General features: G+C 35.0%; 2 long non-coding RNA genes across 3 annotated transcripts; one reads left to right on the plus strand and one right to left on the minus strand.

The window, feature by feature from the left end:
* Positions 1-1,144: 1,144 nt before the first annotated feature.
* LOC127152995 (uncharacterized) lies at positions 1,145-18,438 on the plus strand. 2 transcript variants are annotated; one of them, XR_007825158.1, is made up of 5 exons: positions 1,145-1,339; positions 9,629-9,827; positions 13,678-15,235; positions 16,915-17,016; positions 17,097-18,438. It is a non-coding gene; the product is annotated as an uncharacterized LOC127152995 (long non-coding RNA). The 2 variants fall into 2 exon arrangements; XR_007825159.1 differs by lacking the exons at positions 1,145-1,339; positions 9,629-9,827 and having other exon boundaries at positions 13,591-15,235.
* LOC127152996 (uncharacterized) lies at positions 11,644-13,337 on the minus strand. Its single transcript, XR_007825160.1, has 3 exons — positions 12,977-13,337; positions 11,889-11,960; positions 11,644-11,709 (listed from the first exon to the last, which is right to left on the minus strand). It is a non-coding gene; the product is annotated as an uncharacterized LOC127152996 (long non-coding RNA).
* Positions 18,439-23,316: the final 4,878 nt, after the last annotated feature.

The raw sequence follows: 23,316 nt of genomic DNA on the forward strand, positions 1-23,316 counted from the left end.
ACGACTGTAATGGTTTGTTAGGAAAGGACAATATTTGGCCAAGATACAACTATTTGAAAATCTGGAATCTGACCCATACAGTGTATTGTTGGCTATTGCTACAAATATACCCGTGCGACTTACAACTGGTTTTGTTGTCCATGATCACATATGACAAATCCTGCCGTATTCCACAGCAGCACCATCAGTCAAAAAATAATCACACTATACAAAAATACTGGACAGTGCAAAACAAATAAATAAATGAATGAGTGAGTGAGTGAGTGAGTGCATGCATGCATTACATTAAAGTACCAGTAAGAATTCCAGAAAAAAATCCTTGCATGAAGTAGTGATAGATTGGATAAATGTATGGGATGATGAGATGCTACTGTCTGAAAGCATTAGCTTGGACAGAAACAAACCAATTCAAGTTTATTTGAGCAATTAAATGTGATTATACAAACCTCCTACAACAATAACCTTTTTTTTTTTTTGGTGATTTTTTTAAAATAGTTGATCAAAATTTTTTTGACTCTCCTAATATTCCAAGGAAAGCATGTATGACTTTTTTTCCTTTATTTGAACACAAAAACATAAGTGAAGACTGTGATTTTTCCATGCTGAAGCTTTTAAACTTTTTTAACTTTTAAATTTCTCCGGATTTTAGTCAAGTACTTTACCATGATTACCTTTGTTTTCTAAAATAAATGAACGAATAAATGAAGAAAAAAGAAAAGAAAAGAAAAGAAAAGAAAAGAAAAGAAAAGAAAAAAGAAAAGAGGCTTTATAGTGATTAGGACTATATTAGACCTGGATTAGTTTATTTATAAATTGTTCAGTTTATTTCGTTAAGTTTATTAACCCTGTCCCTGGAGGAACTGAGAATTGATGAATGCTTAGTTTCAGTTGGCAAGAACACATTTTTGGGCATTTCCAGTATTATTTGTCTGAGTTTTGTCATGTGTCTATAACCATCATGTCTGCAGTTTTCTCTGCTCCAGTCACTTTTTTGAAAATCAGGTCTTCTTCTATAATGAATCATCACTTCATAGGAAAGTGCTGAAAAGCTTTTGTGAATGTGGTTTACCAGTGCTCTATATAAGCAATGTGGTTTTGCTTATGCTGTTCCAACCTACTTTTCAAATCATATCAAGTCGTTATTGTTCAGAGGTTTCTAGAACGAGGGAGAACTGTAGACTTGAAAATGAGACAATGAGACTAAAGACTTAATTTCTATAATTTTCCCTATTTTCACAAATTTCTATTATGGATTTGAACTGGATTAAAAATAACTAAATGGACTACTGTTTTGAACCCAGAAAAGACAGCTGGAACATACAACCTATGGATTTTGGCGGTAAGTTCAAGCAGACATAATGCATTTTCAGTCCTGCTATTTCGGAGCAAACTGACTATAGAAATAATTGAAAATTATATGTCAGATTTGATTAATCAGTGTTAGGCATATAGAAGAAGAACCAGTATTACATTAAATTGTGAATTAAACACAGGGGATTTTACAACAATTTAATACTGTGAAAAAAAAAAAAAAAACTTGAGCTGCTTAATAAAACAGGCGTAAGATTGAAAATAATATAAATGTTAGAAATTCTCAAGAAGGGCCTTAGTTCTTTTATTTGTTTTGCATAAATTTAAAAGGGATCAACAATGCCTTAAGTCCCTACAAGGAAAATGCATGTTTTGTCAAACTAGGGCTTGTGAATATCTATATCCTTGTAATTTGTTTTTTAAATATTACATCAATCGATTTTGACTGGGCAATAATTGTACAGTAATCAAAATTCTGTTTTACTTGTTGCTCTTAGCTGGTATGATGTGTTATAATTTATAGGCCACTTTATCATACATGTACTGTGCAATTCACATGTGCTGACTCTGAAGGTACCAAGGTACAATAAGCCCATCTTGTGACTTTACAGTTTGTTTTCCATTTTGTTAAGGGTTTTGTTTTGTTTTGTTTTGTTTAGGTTTTTTTTTTTTTTTTTTGGTTTTTTGGTTTTTTGGTTTATGATTATATTAATTTATTTTCTGTAAAGCACTTTGAATTACCATTTTGTGGTAATTCGCTGCTCTATAAGTACAGCTGGCTTGCTATTGTTGCTTTTAGATGAATAGCTGATGAAAAGTATTAATTCATGAAAAGTTTCTGTCAAGCATACGCCGATCTCAATGTTTTAGTGAATTTCACGTATGGACAAATCCACCCAAATCTTATTGGTCACAAAATAGGTCACATGTGCCATTCAACCCGGAAGGTTAATATTTGTTTCGTTTTGGTCAGTGGCTACGATCGAAGACAAGCAACTAAATAAAAACACCAAGCCATTTTCCAACAACAGCGTTCATCATAATATTTAATTAATTAATTGTTCTTATTCAACATCTGTTATTAAACAACTTGGAACAGATTGTCAGCACAATGGTAAGGCAAAACACTGTGTGCTGACCTGAAGTGTTTTTAAAGAAAATTTGCATTATGACATTAATATTTTATAAACTCTAAATTCTAAAGTTCTGTTACGATAATAATAAAATAATGTTTCTCATTACATAAGGGCAAAATTTGCTGCAAATTTGCTCAAGAACACCCAGTGGAAAAACAAAATCTCTTGACGCAAGAGGCTGTGGTTGATGAGCTGTCATCTAGTCAAGCTAAGGTATATCTTTATATATCGTTGTACAGAATTATTTTAGGAATCTAAAAAATCTCTACACAATCTCTACAAATGCCTGTATGAATATTTCAGATTTCCATCCAGTGTAAGGAAAACTCTGAGGGCCAAGATGGGATGGTGCTGTTTGACACGGAAGCCTTTCCCATGGTCAACATCCTCTGTCCTACCAGTGTAGAAGATCTTCCCGAAGGCCAAAGTTAACAGCAGTAGATCTCTGCAGATCCCCTCATTAGTTATTTTGAGATATTTTGAATTTAAAAGCTTCACAGAATCATTTCTACAAGACTTGTTTTTTTCGCCATAATTTGGTCATGAAAATGTTGTAAAAAGTTGAATTATTAAAAGTTAAAAAGAGCAGTTGGTTATTTTTTTGCAAACCTGCTGTTTTAGTTTGTTCTCAAGACTAGAACTCATATAAAACCACACTCACAAGACACAGTAGTATTGGTGGGCTTCCATCAAACACCATCATACCTTCACAGAGGCCTGCAGCACATCTAAGAAAGCTCATAATTTTATTTTAATTTTAATTTAAATAAATGTAATGAGATTAACAAAAATTAAACCTGACAAATAAATAGAATGAGATCCACATAAATCTTTCACAAAGTTTCACAAGCCTGAATTAAATTCACAAATAAATAAAATGAGATTTGGAAATTAAAAACATCAAAAATCTTTGTGAATTGCGTCCTGTGCATTTGTAGATCACTGCATGCATTTGTGGAACGCTTGCTGTACATTTGTGAATGGGTTTGTGAATAGGTGAATTTGTGGATCGCTACGCACATTTGTGGATTTTGAAACATTTCTAGTGTCAAGATGCTGACAATCCACAAACTCCACCCAAAATGACTTCACTAACATCTACTAATGTAAATCAGATAACAGCCACATTTCTCTGACCAATCGTAACATGTTCTCGCCATAGCCCAGTGGTTCCCAACCACGTTCCTGGAGGCCCCCCAACACTGCATGTTTTCCATTTCTCCTTAATCCAACACACCTGATTCAGATCATCAGCTGAATAGTGGAGACTCCAAGACCTGAAATGGGTGTTTCAGACAAAGGAGAGATGCAAAATGTGCAGTGTTGGAGGGCCTCCGTGAATGTGGTTGGGAAACACTGCCATAGCCGATCACATTTTGCTTTGCAATCAGGGCGGGAGCAGATTCATTTTGCACCCCTGTAGGAAATTGCATTCTATGGACACTCCTATGCACTTATATGGATGCTGAAGTGCTGCTTGTGTGGTTAAAAAAATCCTGTTTCCAAAAGACTGTCGGAGTGTAGGGCTTCTTTATATCTTCGTCAGGATCAGTATTGAATGAGGATAAAGTCAGGATTATACACAATATATGATCATTCACAGATACTGAGCATCATCAGTAATAACCTTGTGACGCGCCCAATGAAAATAGAAATGATTATAATCAGCGATTTTGTCTACACTGAATGAGGCACCGCAACACAATGAAGGACAAAAGATTTGTACATTTTGTTTGATGCGTCCCATTGCAGTTACATCACAGTGTGACAGCGAACAGGAAAGACAGCCCAAGACATGGCACAGTGGCTTGTTTGGGCTTTTAAAGCACAATCATGGTGATAAATATAGGGCCTAATAACATGTACAATATTAAATATGGGCTCAAATGATCATCTAGGTGCCAGCCAGCATCACTCTAAGCATGTACTGGGAATTTGTGAATGGATGATGTAAATAAAAATGTGCATTTACTTTGGATGCTGTTAAGTAACTTTTACAGTCCAGCTAGTAGTTGTGGATCATAATCTATTTTTTTGTCTCACAAGCCTCTTAAAAGTCCTCCTCCCTACTCCTAACACTGTTTGACCCTAAGAGCTTGTAAGGGAAAATACAGTTAAACCCAAAGGGTAGGTGTGTGGAAATGAAGACCAGGAGTCAGAGAGGAAATCAATCGAAGAAGAATTTACTGAAGAAAATAGTTTGCAGTTTCATCAGCAGAAGTCAGCTTCAACACTCTCAGTGGAGTTCGTAGGCTGCTCTGCATACACTCTCAATACAACAGTACTTATACTCTAACAGAGGCCACTAACTACGTCACCACTTAGGTAAAAATTATTCTGGTTGGTCGAAGCATAGATAAACTTAGAAAATCTCCAAACAACATAAGCATATCTTCAGTGATTATTTAGGTGACAAGCAATCAGAGGTCAGAAGCAATAGGTCTCTCCAGGGACCTATTTCTGACCAGCTCTGCGACAGATGACGAACTTCTCCAGGACAGTCTTCTCATCTGAACTCAAAGACAGATACTGACACACACATAGAACACTTATCTGTAGGTTGTCTAGCTCTGGCAAGAATCTTTTCAGTATGGTTTGTCACACATACTATGCAGTCAGCATCTTAGAGGGTAGATACAGAATAAAGGATTCACTTTAATATTTATTATGAAGACACATAAATATCACAGATGTCCTGATCACTCTTCAGTCATGTAGACAGGAGGTCCCAATGACCCCTTGTGACCTGGCACTATGACCCAGAGGAAAAATAGAGCTCAGCGTGTAGAAGGACACTGTTACGCATTCCATTCTTACCATAGTCTATCACTACTAATATGTGTTAAACCTAGATAACTTTATTCAATTATCAAACAATCTTGGAGGTTAATAATAACACAAGAACTAATAATTCATATTATTATGAAGTCCAAGTTTGATCGAGAATTCCACTCCTTCAAGCTCATTTAAAGGAGAACTCCACTTCCAGAACAACAATTTACAAATAATTTACTCACCCCCTTGTCATCCAAGATGTTCATGTCTTTCTGTCTTCAGTCTTAAAGAAATTATGGTTTTTGAGGAAAGCATTTCAGGATTTTTCTGCATATAATGGACTTCATTGGTGCCCGAATTTGAACTTCCAAAATGCAGTTTAAATGCAGCTTTAAATGGTTCTAAATGAGCCCAGCCGAGGAAGAAGGGTCTTAGCAAAACGATTGGTCATTGTTTTCGAAAAATAAAAATTTGTATACTTTTTAAGCACAAAAGCTTGTGTAGCACAGGCTCTCGGATGCATGTCCACGGGTCGTTCTTGAACGTTTTGTTCATTTTGAACGAATCTTTAATGTGACTCGGCAAGAACGAGTCGTCTCTGGGAGTGATTCGTTCAGTCGCACATGCGCAACATCCTATTAGTTTCTGTACTGGAATTAGTTCACCTGTTTTGAGTCTTCGGGTTTTTCGAGTTGTTTGTTCATCTTATGGGGCTGTCACGTGATGCTGATTTGCTAAAATGAACGAAATGACTTGAAAAAAGATTTGTTCATTTTGCTAAACGAGACTCAAAGGTCTGAGTCGGTAAAATGATCCGAACTTCCCATCACTACTACGAATCAAGTCTTCAAATCACCACAAGTTCATCGTCTGTGTACTCCGGCTCAAAAAGGTAGAATATGTCAAAAAACTCCATGTTATTTTCTCCTACAACTTCAGAATCATCTGACATCGTTGTAACTTTTTGTTTGTAAACAGTGTTTGACTTACTTGCACTTTCTTAGTCTTTGCACGTTCACTTTGTAAACACTGAGTCTGTGGTTCCGCCTACGTTCCCCATGACCTTTCGACATGATTCAATAATACGTGAACGTGCATCCCAGAGCCTGTGCTACACAAGTTTTTGTGCTTGAAAAGTATACAAATTTTTATTTTCAGAAAAAAATGACAGATCGTTTCACTAGATAAGACCCTTCTTCCTCGGCTGGGATCGTTTAGAGCCCTTTGAAGCTGCATTTAAACGACATGTTGGAAGTTCAAAATCGAGGCACCAATGAAGACCATTACATGGAGAAAAATTCTGAAATGCTTTTCTCAAAAAACATAATTTCTTCATGACTGAAGACAGAAAGACATGAACATCTTGGATGACATGGGGGTGAGTAAATTATTTGTGAATTGTTGTTCTGGAAGTGGAGTTCTACTTTAAGGGTTAAGATGCTTTGTGAATAACTTTTATCTTTACTAGTATCATCTCTTTAATCTAAAATGAAAACACCCACTTTTCTACAAATTTTCTTAGAATTTTGTCACTAGGAGCAACTCTTTACACTATGAATCTTCAGTCATCTCCTTCAGTGGCTGCCAATATCTGCATCAAATGCAAAGCTCTAATGCCCACAGGACCACTGCTGTCTGCACCCTCTAACATAAGCTTGCTCCTTCAGATTTTCAATTCCTTGTTGTCAGTCAGTGAGCGACTCCTCATTGAACCATGTAGCGTTTGGGCCAATCAGACACACAATTGTTCATTCACGAGTTCACCCTTACATCTAATCTGGTTAAGTAAACAGTAAGCATATTTTGGCGTGCTGTCCTGGGGGAGGGCTCCGAGCCCGGAATATGGCCCGAACCCAGAGAACTCCCCCCATCCCAAGTATAGAATGAGGATAGATTAAGAGTGAGGAGTTGGGGTGAAGGGGGATGCCAAAAAACAGTTGAATGATAGAGGTAAGTCAGCTGTGTGCATATTTATGACTTGTGCTAGTTTGGATGATTAGCTAGACGAGTTGCACCTGTGCCAAATTAGTTGATTATCTGATTGTACTCCTCCCGAATTTTGTTATCAAACATCATTTAGATTTACCAAATCAATTATTCATTAGATTAACAAATCACAGACCCCCTCACCCAATCCACCACACTGGGTGCTAGGACCCTGGTTATTATGGCAACCAGGACACCTCAGCCAGACTTTAGGACTTTTATGACCTAAAAGTATGTAGAGAGAATCTCCCCCTACTTAATTCTTATACTGCTATAGGAAATGACTGCTTTCCTTAATTCTTAGACAAACCTTTCTGTGAATGAACACACATATCCTCAGGTCATTGTGTATATAATTACTGTTCTTCTGTATTGTCTTTTGTATTGTATACTGTTTTATGCATGTCTTATGATAGATAAATAGTTAGTATAACCCCACATATACCATGTTTGGTCTCTTTGAATTCATATTTTGATGATCTAAAAGATGGTGTATATTATATGTTGATATCTATGCAACATGTTAGTGTTTTAAGTAGTTTTGCATCAACACCCAATTGAACTACATATGCAAAATACCATGCTCTGAGACAAAGAGTCGTAAACTTTCCCTCCAAAAAAGAAAGTCACCATTGGCTCTGTGACCATGAGTGACCCGCCTCAGTTAAACATCTTCACAAGCCTTCGCATAACCTTCAAACAGAAGAATCCTTTACAGCAGGGGCGTAGCCAGAAATATGTATTTTTGACAGTACAGTAGAAGACTGGGCATTGTATGTAGAGAGAGTTGAACCAGTACTGTGTAGCCAATGACATCAGGATTAGGGAAAAGTGACCATACTCTTGAGTGTAATGGGGGTGGCACAGTTTAACTGCCCTAGTCAACCCTGCTGAAAAAAAAAAGGCTAAAACTGTTGTGAATGAATGAGACATTTGTCCATGTTTCACTCCATCCCAAATCATGCTAACGGAAAGTGCTTGAGAAACAGTGTCTCTTCGGGAACGGTGTTCCTGCACAACCGGAGGCTGCAGTTTCAGGACCACATTTCTAGGACCCTATAGTTTTTTTTTTTTTTTTTTTTTTTTTGTATTATTTTATTTATTCATTGTATTTATGTATGTATTAGCTTCTTATACTATTTAATAGAGCTTGCTATTGTGTATGTTATTATATTTTAAAGAAATATGTAGTTGGTTAATTGTATACACTTAATTATTGTCCTAACCAACTCCTAACCCTTAACATACCCTTAACATTGGAAATCTGATTGAAATATTCAACCTAATTTATTTAAATATATTCTATATATATTCTGGTTTTAAATTCAGTTTTCTTGTAAAGAAAGACTTGTATCTTTGCGAGACTTCAGTTCATTAGCTGCAGCACAGCCATTCACGTCTGATGTGTGACACGTATAAAGTGCAGTAAACGGTAAAACAATTGCGCTACAAATTAGTGTGTTTATTGGTACATTAATAAATGTAAGATAACTTGAATACAAATGCTAGTTTACAACATTCAGCAGAACAATGAACTGTTTTGCACAGCTAAACAGGCTAAATGGAGATTGCTGACACCGCCTCGAACACAAGTTCACACCAGGTCTTACATTAAAAATAAGATGGAAAGATAAAAAATGAATAGTTTTTGTTTTATGCTTGAATCAGGTCTCCTCTAGATGGCGCTGTCACAAAAAAATAGGGTCTTAGAAGTGCGGTCCTAGAAGTGCGGACCTGAAACTGCAGCCTCCGGTTGTGCAGGAACATACTAGTGGTCTCTTCTGCAGTTCAGTGTGCTTTTAAATAATTTTTTTGTATCGAGCAAGAGACTATACCATGCAGTGTTTCACAACCTTTTTTCTACAGCGGAACAGTTTTGATAAGTAAAAAAAATCCCACAGCACACCACTACAGAAAAAAGAAAGAGAAAGAAAAAAGAAAAAATTCCCCCAATTAAACAAAGCATTGTCAGAGTTGGTATTCTGGCTTTATATGTGATCAGACACTTGCACTCAGTATTTTCAAAATTGATGAATCAAATGGATTTAAGGAGGTTTTTGACGAGCGAATGATGGAGATGTTTTGTCCGTAATTAAAATGGCTGCATCAGAGGCAGTAAATTCAACACAATGCATTTTCATCAATTTAATTGTTCTACAGTTTATTGTAGCAATATGGGCTTTTAGATATTCTTGTTGTTTAGCACATTTGGCCAAAATCTCATGATATGAAAAATGAACATCTATGCACAGGACATTTAAAATGAACAACAGCATATTGGCTACAGCTAGACGGCAAATGCTAAGACTATTCTTTGCTCTTCAAACACACCAAACCATTAGCCTTTACAGTGTTTATAAGTAAAGGAAATGCTGTACTTATTCAAACATTCGTTCTTTCTTTACCCTTGCATTGTGAAGAAGTAGACGTAGACGCCTATCTTTAAGTGGAGTGGAGTGTGTCAAGATGGAACTTGACACAGGACCGGCGCTGTCAATAATATCATCACTACTGTCAACTGTTGAATGAATTAGTGTCCCACTTGTTTACTTTCGAACCTGAAGATGCTCCCACTTTTGACGCAAGGCTTCATGGGACATAGGAAACTTGTGGATACAGGTGAGAAAATTGCACACACTGAAAAACTTATCTTATCAGACAGTAGCATCTAATTTTTCAGAGAAAAATGTGAAAACAAAAGGCAAGTTTTGGATCTGTATGTGCTGAAAAGGGGTGGAGTTCACTTGTTGGATGGGAATGGCTTGGGAGCATTCATCCATATGTTGTATTTGCACACTCTAGTGTTCATGTGATAATTGCAATAGTGCAGTAAAGACGTGTTCAAAATAAGCTCCGATCTGAATGTCGTACTGTTGTGTAAGTATAAAAACATAACATTCTTTATTAATTTTAGAAAACACATTTTAAGGTAACCAAGTTAAAGTACTTGATTAAAATCCTGAGAAATATAGCCTTAAAACTGTGAATGAATTGTTCTTTTGAGATGAATCTGTTCAACAAATCATCCAGTTAATGAACAATTAATTTCTAAATCAGACATCACTACATTTTTTCATGAACTCTCACGGAGGGCTGGAGTGGATGTTTGGATTTACAGTAAACAGTGACTTAGATTTAGATATTGTATGACTTGGAATGAGTCATGTATACCATTTAAGTTACTTTTATGATGCTTTTTGAAGTTGAAAAGCTTCAGCATAAAAAAAACACAGCCTTCATTTTTTGATCTTCGTTTTTGATGAACTATTTTAAAAAATGACACCCAACCCCTTTATTGCCAAGTGTACTTACACACAAGGAATTTGTCTTGGTGACAGAAGCTTCCAGTGAAAAGACAGGATGACAAGTGACAAGACACAAATAACAAAAATAAACAAATGATTAAAAATAAATCTCTTTTAAAAAATACACAATACACATAACCAAACCATTAAAATGCTTAAATAAACTTTAATTGGTTCTTTACTGTCCAAGATAATGTTATCAGACAGTAGCATCACATCATTCCATACATTTATCCAATCTGTCAACACTTCATGCAAGGATTGTTTTCTGCATATTTTCTGCATATTGCAAGGATTGGTAATGTATGGTTGCACTGTTCATTTATTTATTGCACTGTCCAGTATGTAAAGCAGCTCTAATCATCTTATAGCAGTATAGGCCTACTCACATTAGCATCAGACAAATCTAGCATTATAACAACTTCCCATTTAATAATCATGGAAACATATACCCTAATCACTTCTACAATTCCGTTTGGGGAATTTAGTGGTGCAAAAATGATATACTTCATCTTTAACTGTGCAAAGAAATCTAATTAAGTAAACTTCATTTACAACTTGTAAATGAATGGACATTAATACTGGCCTTACTTCATTTCTTCATTTCAAATTTTTCACATTACTTCAAACAAAAGTGTCTGTTAAATATTTTGTTACTGAACATGGATTCTGTCAGGACCACTATCGTCAAAGATGATAAGAGCAGGGAGCGCAACGATAACCCCCTAGCATAAACAGAGCAGAACCAACATAGATGTAATGCTGGTACCATTAATGTTCAATAATTTAATGTACACATTTTAGAATTAGTCTGATTCAAAGGAGAATCAGAAGGCCGAATCCTCACTGGACAAGAGGGGGAGCTGAGGATGGAGGAGGGTAATTAGCTATTCATCTTCCTCCATGTCAACTACAATGCCTTCATCATCAAAATCTGGCTCAGCCTGAGGTTGGAGATGGATGGGGTATGACACCTCATCATGCACAATTTGCCCATGTAGGCCTCTCTGGTTCTCCATGCATTGCACTGAAAGCTGAAAATGCATAATCATTAGTAATAAATCTTAATTCATTCAGACTAATCATTATCCAAGCCCTCTTCTCATTACCTTTACAGGATGATCGATAAATGTATTATCGTCCTTAAAAGTGTCTTCAGAAATCCCTTCTTGGTTGTCCACATACTGGACAGAAACCTTAAAATATCAAATAAGAGAAATGTTTAAAATCACTTCTACAGAATTTCACAACATTTGAGCAAATACAAATTAATTTTAAGATGGCTATCAGTAGACTGAAATTATAAATAACAAGGCAAATAATAACATGGTAAACTAATAATATAACAGAGCACACGCAGGTATAATTTACTTACTCTGAATGTGTTTGTATTATCAAAACCAGCTTCAAGGCGAATCTCTCCACCGTTTTCTGCTTCTGTCACATTCTGTAACACATCCAACAATGATTGAATGATGTTTCTTTAACTTAAGTAAGGAATTACATTGATAAAAACGCCTTTACAAGTTCATACATGCTATGCTTTTAAATGTAAACCCTCCGTCATAATGAGTTACACACTTAACTAACTGTAAAAGGTAATAGAGTTAAGCTAGCTGTCTTTATCACAACTGACAAACTAGATGATGACAGTAATGTTTTCCCTTAATTCACATACCATGGCTTCAGCGACGGAGATAGCGAAAACTGGCACCTAAAACTGCCTTCGATCAGTCAATGTCAGTGTTTGGATCTAAAAAGTTGATGTATCTGACTCTTATCCTTGGAAATTCACATCTATTCAACTTTTACTAGTTTGTAATCATTCTAAATTGTAAAAGCCTCTCTTGGTCCTGCGCCCCAGAAAGTGCGAAATGGCGCCAATTTCATACGACGTCTTTGCGTGTTTACGTCATACTACGTCATGTACGTCATGTCTTCTACATCATGTAGATATGCAACTTGCTTGTTCAGGTGATACATTATGGATACATGTCTTGGCTTTTCAGCTAGTCAATTCCACTTGATACAGTGTTTGAAAAATGTCCAAACATTTTATCTTTAACTGGTCGCTGGGGCAGCACACACATAGGTACAACATATCAACCTCTAAAGGCTGGCCTTTGAGGACACTGCCCTATTGAAAAGCTGAAATTATAGTTTTTGCACATAAAACCATTGATTCATCCGCACAATAGAGCAGTGCTATGGCTCAGTGTATATAAAATCCTCTGCATGTTACATTATTATGATGTTTAACATGTAATTTTAAGTTTCAGCTACAGATAGAGAGCCTAAATCTTGCATGTTTGTCTTTGTACATGCGGCCATGTGCAAATCTGAGATTTTCTTCTCAAAGTTTTAGTAACATGGATCATTTGTATCTACAGTATACTGCCAGTATACTACATATCAATGAACGTCCAGCATGTCCAGACAAAACAATTTAAGTCTGTGTGTTACCTTTCATGTCCTTGTAGACCTTGGTTAACCTTGTAGACTTTGGCTTCATGTGTAAAGCACATTCTCAACTCGAACCTTCATTGTTTAGCAATATGTTGAAGTGATGCAGATGCCAAAAAGACGCATAAGAAATCCAATACAGAAATTAATATGGTATGATAGAAAAATACAAATAAAGCAAAAAAATTATTTGTGAAGATGATTCCAGGGTCACTGCCTGGAAATGGCTGACAGGCTTCAGATATATCTCAGTGATCTGGAAGTGCACAGGACTCCTCCCAAATGTTTGGTAATTCACTCGTATGTACTTTATACATGCTTCAACAAGCCAACCATTTCTTTTAGAAAGTTATAACAACCAAGAAATTAAACAACACTGAACAGCATCAGTTTAAAGGTCATTATGAATTCACTTATGAATTCAAAACTTTGTTTTTTTTTTGGGTTTTTTTTTTTTTACGAACTCCACTTGCAAGTTACAAAAAAAAAGTTAAATTTCCTTTTTATTAGTAAGCTATTATGGGAAGGACATATTTAATAATTAACCTGGATGAAACTGCCTTTCGCTTGGTTGAATGCAAATCTCAAAAATTCAGAGCTGCGCTGAACAGCAATCTTCCTCGTGTTTTATTTATTGCTTAAATAGACTTGCATGCTTTTCGCTTTAATAAACAGTCTGTAATTTGTAATTCTGACTTCAGACTTTTTCCAGATATGGAGCTGGAGCAGCAGATTCTTTCCTTGCCCATCTGTTGCATCCACAGTGGGGAGGTCTGCCGCTGAACCGGACAGAACAAGCTCCTACAGGTGAACAAATGACACACAAATACAAATCTCAGTCATACTTGTACGTATTTGTAAGTACATCTTTGTAGGACTGAATGCATTTTTTATGGCTGCTTAAGTCCTTTGAAAGTGTCTGCATTGTTAGTAGGCTACTGTAGTATGTATAAATGCCAACAATATACAGTGTCGTTTAAATGTTTGGGTTAGTATTTTTTATTTAATTTTATTGATGTATTTATTTAATTTTATTTTTTTGAAGGAAATTGATTCTTTTATTTAGCAAGGGCACATTAAATTGATTGCAAGTTTATAGTAAAATCATTCAAAATGTTACAAAACCCTTCTATTTTATTTAAATGTTTTTCTTTTGAATCTTTCTGTTTACTTAAGAATCTTAAAAACTATTTATCATGATTTCTGAAGTGACACCTGGTGGCCGTGTTTGGTACTGCCTTTCTTTTTTCTTTTTTTTTTTCTTTTTTATTAATCTGTTTCAGTAGTAGGAAACTAGCAGGAAACAAGTAGGAAACTAACTACAATCAGTAGATATGCATATATGCACATAATTATATGTACAGTTATATATGTATGTTTAGTGTACATATTATTACTCAGACCTCAGACTCATATGGTCCAAGAAGCAAAATTAGCATAAAAGGAAGAAAGAAAGAAATTGTTAACTAGCCATTTAGTGTCTAGCCATGCGTTGTCTTGAGATTTTTTATTATTATTATTATTATTATTATTATTACTATTATTATTATTAATACAAAAAAATTACAGAGGAAAAAAAATATACTATGGAGTGCCACCTTCTGGAAATAAAAATCACATTAATTTTCTGCATAGGGATATTGTTTATAATTTGATAGTCTTTTGCAAATCTTGTAGTTCTTCTAGTTCTATCCCTCATTAATGCTATCAAGTACAGTTTTGCATCTTTACGTTTTTGTCTGATTTACAAATGTGTTTTTGCTTCTAATCAAAGTTTGTAATGTTATTCATTCCTTATCTGGTTGGCTGGTTTGGAAATTTCCAGTAACCTTGTTATTTGTTTATGAGTTTTGTAATGTGTTTATGACCATCATGTATGCAGCCTTCTCTGTTTCAGTCACGTTTTTGAAATCAGGTCTTCTTCTAAAATGAATTATCACCTCACAGGAAAGGGCTGAAACCTTGCTTTTGTAGGCTACGTGTGGTTTACTGTGCTCTACATAACAAAAGCAATGCAGTATTGCTATGATGTTCCAACCTACTTTCAAATCATATGAAGTCTTCGTTGGTGTAGGTTTCTAGAATGAGGGAGAACTGTAGACTTGAAAATGAGCACTAAAGTCTTCATTTCTACTGTTTTCCATATTTTCTATTTCACAAATTTCTATTATCATTTGGAATGGATGGAAAATAATTAAATGGACTACTATTTTGAACCCAGAGAAGATAACTGGAACATACAACCTATGGATTTTGGAGGTAAGTTCAAGATATAATACGATATAATGCAAAACATACGAACATAAAAATTACTGTAAATTAAATATCAGATTTGATTAATCGGTGTTAGGCCAATAGAAAAATATAGAAGAATCATTATTGCATTAAACTGTGAATTAAATAGGTGATTTTACAGCTTTTCAATGCTGTGGGGAAAAAAAATCTTTAGTTTCTTTCAGGCGTAAAAATAACAATAATAATAATAGAATATTCTATATTCTAGTAATAGAAATTCTCAAGAAGGTTCTTAGTTAATTTATTTGTTTTGCATGAATTTAAAAAGGGACGAGCAGTCTCTAAACAGAAAATGCACTTTTTTTTAAACTAAGCCTTGTGGATATCTATATCCTTGTAATTTATTTTTTTCAAATATTCCTTCAATTTATTTATTTATTTATTTTTTTTTTTTTTATCTGAGCAACGACTAGACCATAATTATACAAAATTCATAAAGATGTTTTACTTGCTGCTCTTATGCTCTGATATGTTATAATTTATATGCCATGTACTGTGAAATAAACATGTGCTGTGTGTAATACGGTCATACACGGAAGGTACAATAATCCCAACTTGTTTAAAGTTTGTTTTCCATTATGTTTAGGTTTCTGGGGTTTTTTATTTCTTGAGCACATTTTATGATTTTTTAAAATTATTTTCTGTAAAGCACAAGAATAAACATTTTGTATGTAACGCTATTCGACCCGGAAAGGTTAATATTTGTTTCCGGTGGCTACTATCAATGAAAGACAAACCATTTTCCAACAAGAGTGTTTGTCATAATATTTAATTCATTAATTGTTCTTATACCACATCTGTTATTAAACAGCTTGTATCAGACTATCAACACAATGGTAAGGCAAAACTATCATCGCGTGCTGATTTGAAGTGTTTTAAAAGAAAATTGACATCATAACATTACGTATTTTATATACTCTAAATTCTAAAGTTCTGTTACGCTAATAATAAAATAATGTTTCTTATTAAATAAGGGCAAAATTAACAGCAAACTGGCTCAAGAACACCCAGTGGAGAAGCATACTTTCTTGATTGTTTTTGTTTTTGTTTCGTTTTTTTTATTTGAGCAATGACTAGACCATAATTGTACAATAATCATTAAGATGTTTTACTTGCTGCTCTTAGCTGGTATGATATGTTATAATTCATATAATTGATATTATAATTTATAATTTATATTCCATTTTACTGCCATTTACTGTGAAATAAACATGTGCTGTGTGTAATACGGTCAGACTTAGAAGGTACAATAGGCCCAACTAAACATTTTTTTAAGTCTGTTTTCCATTATGTTATTTTTCTTGTGCACATTTTTTGATTTTTTTAAACGTATTTTTTTGTAAAGCACTTTGAATTACTATTTTGTACGCAACCGCATTCGACCCGGAAAGGTTAATATCTGTTTCCGGTTGTTCGACGGCTATGATCGACAGTGTTCATCGTAATATTTAATTAATTGTTCTTATACAACATCTGTTATTAAACAGCTTGTATCTGATTCTCAACACAATGGTAAGGCAAAACTATTGTTGCGTGCTGACCTTGAAGTGTTTTAAAAGAAAATTTGCGTCGTAACATTACATTTTTTATATATTCTTAATTCTGTTATGATAATAATAAAATAATGTTTCTTCCAAAATAAGGGAAAAATTTGCTGCAAATTTGCTCAAGAACACCCAGTGGAGAAATATATTCTTTTGACGCAAGAGGCTCCGATTGATGAGTTTTCATCTAGTCAAGCTAAGGTATATCATTATACAGACAGAATTATTTTATGAATATGAAATATGCACAGTCTCTACAAATGCTTATATGAATATTTCAGATTTCTATCCAGTGTAAGGAGAACTCTGAGGGCCAAGATGGAATTGTGCTGTTTGACACAGAAGCCTTTCCCATGGTCAACATCCTCCGTCCTACCAGTGTAGAAGATCTTCCCGATGGTCAAGGTTAACAGCAGTACCATCATCGGTTATTCAGAGATATTTTGAAGAAAAAAATATATATTTTTTTGTTCTCTTCATAATTTGGTCATGAAAATGTTGTAAAGTGTTGAATTATTAAAAGTTAATTTTTTTTGTAAACCTGCTGTTTTCAAGACTAGAGCTCATATAAAACCACACACAAACGCACAGCAGTATTACTAGGCTTCCACCGAGCACCATCATACCTTCACAGAAGCCTGCAGCACATCTGGGCCCATATTCATAAAGCTTCTAAACATCCACTCAGAGAGCTCCTAATTTAGCTTAAAAAATTTCTAACTAGGGATCTTTATAGAGACAGAATTGTTGCATAATTCCAAATAAATAGATTATTATCCACAAATAAATGTAAAAAGATTAACAAACATTAAACATTGACAAATAAAATAGAATGAGATCCACAAATATCTTATGTCACAAACACAACTTTGGTTGGCATTCATTCGTGAATCGCTGTGTGCGTTTGTGGATTTTGAAACATTTTTTAGTGTCAAGACGCTGACAAATCCACAAATGTGTGGACTTCACCCAAAGTCTACTCAAGCCAATCAGATAACAGCCATTTCGCTGACCAATCGTAGCATGTTCTCACCATAGCCAATCATGTTTTGCTTTAACATCAGAACGGGAACAGGTTCATTTATTCACACTCCTATGAAGAACTGCATTGTATGGACACACTTTCAAATTGAGCTGAACTGCTGTTTGTGTGGTGTAAAATAACAATTTAGGATCATTCACAGATCCAGAGCACCATCAGTAATACCCTTGTGACGTGCCCAAAGCAACCAGAAATCATTATAAGCTGTTGCAGAGCAGCGTGACAGCAAATGGAGCATAAGACACAGCGTAAGCCATGGCGCAATGGGTTATTAAGCTTTTTAAAGCACAATCGCGATAACAAATATACAACAGGGCATAATAACATATGTAATATCAGATATGGGGCCAAATGACAATCTGGCTACCTGCCTTAGCATCACTGCAACCTGTACTGGAGATTTTTGAGTGGACAATGTAATGTAAATAAAACCCTTTTGTGCTGTTAAGTAACGTTTATACAATCAAAACTATGATTCATATGAAATTTTTTTTTGCATGATCAAGTGTTGCAACCAATAAATTGCTCGTCTTACATTTATATACATTTATATTCAACAAACCTGTAAAACAACAACAACAACAAATAAAACACATTTTTTCCTCCCCAAACAATGGCAATAATTTTGTAATACTTTTAATTCATGTTTCAAAATATTATTTATAATGCTTTATACATCATTAGATCCACAGCTGCTCACTGGCCTATATACATAATTTAAACAGCTTAACTGAAAAACTGTGAAATGCTTTTGGCTATTGTGTGATGGCAATTTAAACTATTACACACACTTGCATGTTCATCTTGAGGTTGCAGCCAGTTATATATTAGTCATTTACTTATTGAAGCTTTTCTTTCCATCTTGAATAACATGACAATTCCATAACACATTTGTATCCAGTCATGATTTGAACCATTGTTTCTCTGGCATTTTCAAAGGCGCATAAAATACAATGCTGTGGCTTGGCTTGATACATGGTATAATGGTATAACAAAATCCAATTTTAAACATCTTTTATTGTACCAGTTTTTAAGTTATTTCAGGATCGCACAGGTGGTGAAGCAAAGCGTAACTGGCTATGGCAAGAACATGCTACGATTGTTCAGCAAAGCGTAGCTGTTGTCTGATTGTCTTGAGTAGACAGTGGGTGGAGTCCACACGTTTGTGAATTTGTCAGTGTCTTGAAATCCACAAATGCACAGAAAGCTGTTCACAAAAGCACCAGGAAGAATTCACGAATGCATGCAGTGATCTACAAATGCAAAAGATGCGATTCACAAATGAATGCCAGGCAAAGTTGGGTTCGTGCCCTCTAACCAAAGCTTGCTCCTTTAGATTTTCAATCCCCTGTTGTCAGTCAGTGAGCAACTCCTCATTAAACCATATGAGGTCATTTTCAAACATCCTCACAAGCTTTCGCTTAACCTTCAAACAGAAGAATAATTTATAGCAGGGGTGTTGCCAGAAATATTTAGACTTAAAGAAATATTTAAAAAACTGTATGTCCAATTGGCAACAGAAAATACAGCACAAAGGTTTGATACACAATATTTGTGTATTGTGCATTGATTAACACTATTGTTAATTTAAAAAAATGTACTAATACATTGTAGTAAATGTAACTTGTATCTGTTAACATTTCTACCTTAGCGAACATTAACAAGGACACTCTGTACAACAAAGATACCAAAGACCTTAGAATACCCAAGACCTGTCACTCGTATAGTTTTGAATATAGTACTGCGCATGCGCACTGGCTTATCTGGCCTGAAAAATAAGCTATTTTTAACGGTATACCCGAGAATAAGGAACAGTATTCATGAGGCAGTTCTTGTCAGATTGCATGGGTGATTTCAAATCTGAAATTGAATCGTAAGCTTGGTGAACAGTTTTGGAGAATTTGATGTTTCCCCATTCAAAGATATAGGAGCTGCACTTGCCTGCCCGAGAGGCGTTTCAAAGATGACCGCCGAGTGAAATGACTTTCCTTAAAGGGACTTTGAAAGATACACACTGTAACAAATTTATTGCTCATTATTAATCATAAATGTTAACTAAGGGAAGTTTATTGTAAAGCATTACCTCAAGATTTAATAATCAAGTGTGTCTATAAGTTTGTGTTCAAAAGAGAGTAAACATTAAAGGAGTAGTTCACTTTCAGAATAAAAATTTGAGATAATGTACTCACCCCCTTGTCATCCAAGATGTTCATGTTTTTCTTTCTTCAGTCATAAAGAAATTATGTTTTTTGAGGAAAACATTTCAGGAATGTTCTCCATATGGTGGACTTCCATGGTGCCCACGAGTTTGAACTTCCAAAATGCAGTTTAAATGCAGCTTCAAAGGGCTCTAAACAATCCCGGCCAAGGGAGAAGGGGTATATCTATATTTTCTTAAAAAAAAATGACAGTTTATATACTTTTACCTCAAATGCTCGTCTTGTCTAACGTCCTTTACAAAATGCCCTTTACAAAAAAGGTAAATGCAGAGCGATGTAGAACGATTTTGAAGTTGGAGGAGAAAATGACTTGGGAGTTTTCCGACATACAGTGCACAGAGTAAGCATGCACATCCCAGAGCTAGACAAGATGAGCATTTGAGGTTAAAAAGTATATAAATTGTATTATAAAGCTGCATTTACAGTAAACTGCATTTTGGAAGTTCAAACCCTCGGGGACCATAGAAGTCCATTATTTGTAGAACATTCCTAAAATGCTTTTCTCAAATAACATAATTTCTTTACACCTGAAGAAAGAAAGACATAAACATCTTGGATGACAAAAGGGTGAGTAAATTATCTGAGAAGTTTTTGTTCTGGAAGTGAACTTCTCCTGTGGACCATGTGCGCAGCTGCAAATGTGCAGTTTGTTGTGGTATGCTAATATGATGCTTCAAAGGTGCTTGGCTCAGAAGTTTCTGATCGATAAATTCATCACCCGCAGGTGATCAGTCGGGTTTTATTTGTAGATGGTCTGGATGCATTGCTAAGACTTCTATTTTTTAAAATGACCAACTTCTCATTGGGTGGGCCACAGCTGAAAATGGGTATGCCCATGGGTGGGTAGGAAGTTTTTTGTAAAGTATTACCTCAAGATTTAATCATCAATTGTCCCTTTCAGTTCACAGTTGAAAGTGGGTGGGCCAACTTAGCACTGAAAGTGCACTAATTCATGCAACCCCAGTTGAAGCAACCATACAAACAGTTTAAGTAATGTTTGATGTTTAAGTTGTGTATATGATGCAAGGAGTGACTTACTAAACATATAAGCAAAACTAGCATGAGAATATGCATTTTAAGTCAATAATGACAACAGCAGCAACAGCTTTGTTATGAGGTTACAGCCAAACTTTGCTTGCATGAGAACATGTTTTAAGTGATGAAATGTATTTTACATAAGCTAAACTTAATAATTTCTTTAGGTTTAGGAGGAAAAAAACAACAGTTCTATATGAAGGCTGATGCAGATGAGATAGGACATGCTTTTGCACATTTCCCTGTGGTTTGTTGTTTGTTGCACTCAATCAGCATGACCATACTTTTGGATTGACTTCTCTGAATTCTGTTTTTAAAACCACTGCGTGGTTGCTGGGGCTTTTTTCATCTCCATCAGCTTGCAACATAAAGTCTGCTACTGGCACACACACTGTAGTGCACATTTATAACCAGGTAAGTTTGAACCATATTGGCTCAGGCACACATAGCTTGTGTAGGTCATTAGTTAAATTAACCTAAGGATATGGAACCCATGTAGACATTACTAAGCCAGTAGTTAAATAATTCTGAGATTTGCTAACCTGGAAACACACTAGATTTTATTTATCTGATCAATCAACCAGGAGTTTTGCCCATGATAGTGGCTGAACAAACTCAGAGCTGACAAAACCAAACTAATTTGGCTTTGTTGGTACCATGATGCTGATCATCAACTCTCTCTGTCAATTCAGGTATTGTTCCAGAGTTTTTCCAGAGTTCGAACATGTGCTAATGAAACTGTGACATCAGCAATGAACAGCCAGTCACATGCCTTGAAACTGTGATTCACATCTCATGACAGATGTGAATATTAAAAGATTATATTAAAAGATTAAAATATTAAAAAATATGAAGAATTTAAATACATACATATACATACATACATATTATCTGTATATATTTATATTAATATTAATTTAAAAAAAAAAGCTTAATAATTACTGAACTAAAATGGCTTGTGTAATGGATTAAGGATATGATAATTACATATATATATAAAAAAGCCCACTCTTCATAAACATTGTTATACTGGTTGAAAGTCTCTTCACAGCCTGATAGCAATCAATATCAATATATATGTATATATATATATATATATATGTATACTGTGTGCATAATTATAAGGCACGTTGATATTGATATTCTGGGCATAATTATTAGGCTTCTTTTCTTTTACTTAGAAAGCCAAGAAAGAGATTTAACCCAGACTGACAAGTCAAAAATTATTAAATGCCCAAGAGAAGGATGCAATACTAACGCAATACAAGAATTCGGACAGAGAAATGCTCACTGGGTCAGCACGGTGAGAAAAAAAAATGGTGGAGAAGAAAAGACATGTTAACTGCAAAAGAATTAAGAATTAGGTGTGAAACCATCAGAAACCATTTAGTCTCTAACGCCACCATTTTCCAGAACTGCAACCTACCTGGAGTCTTCAGAACTGCAATGTGTCAGGTTCTCAGAGACTTTGCTTCGGTGAAAAATCCTAAAAAAATGACCCTCACTTATAAAGAATAACAAGCTAAAGCGTTGTGAAATACATGAAGACTGTTTTTTATAGGCTTTATAGACAGATAAGTTGAGAGTGACTCTTGAAGGACCAGCATCAAACCCTCTTATACCACTCTTTCAAGAATTTATCTTCTAAAATCTGGCAGTACATTTTGGAGTTCATTTTAGTCCATCTCTGCAAGTCAGACTTTTTAGGACAGGAGATAGACTAAACATGAACTCCCAAAATGTACTGCCAGATTCTGAAAGATAAATTCTTGAATCAGAAGTACACGAGGATGTTGTGCTGGTCCTTCAAGAGTCACTGTCACCTTATATGTCTATAAAGCCTATTAAAAAACAGTCTTCATGTATTTCACAACACATCAGCATGTTATTCTCATTAAGTGAGGGTAATTTTTTTGGATTTTTTACTCAAGCAAAGTCTCCGAGAACCTGACAAATTGCACTTCTGAAGACTTAGTTCCTGATGGTGTCACACCTAATTCTTCACCTTAATTCTTTTGCAGTTAACATGTGTCTTTTCTTCTCCACCTGTTTTTTCTGACCATGCAAACTGAACAAGCATTTCATTGTCCAATAGTCGTCCCTTAACTTTGCAAATTCTTGTATTGCATTAGTATTGCATTCTTCTCATGGGCATTTAACCATTTTTGACTTTTCAGTCTAAAAAGTTAAATCACTTTTTTGGCT

Source organism: Labeo rohita, chromosome 21 (assembly GCF_022985175.1).
Source record: "Labeo rohita strain BAU-BD-2019 chromosome 21, IGBB_LRoh.1.0, whole genome shotgun sequence".
NCBI lineage: Eukaryota > Metazoa > Chordata > Actinopteri > Cypriniformes > Cyprinidae > Labeo > Labeo rohita.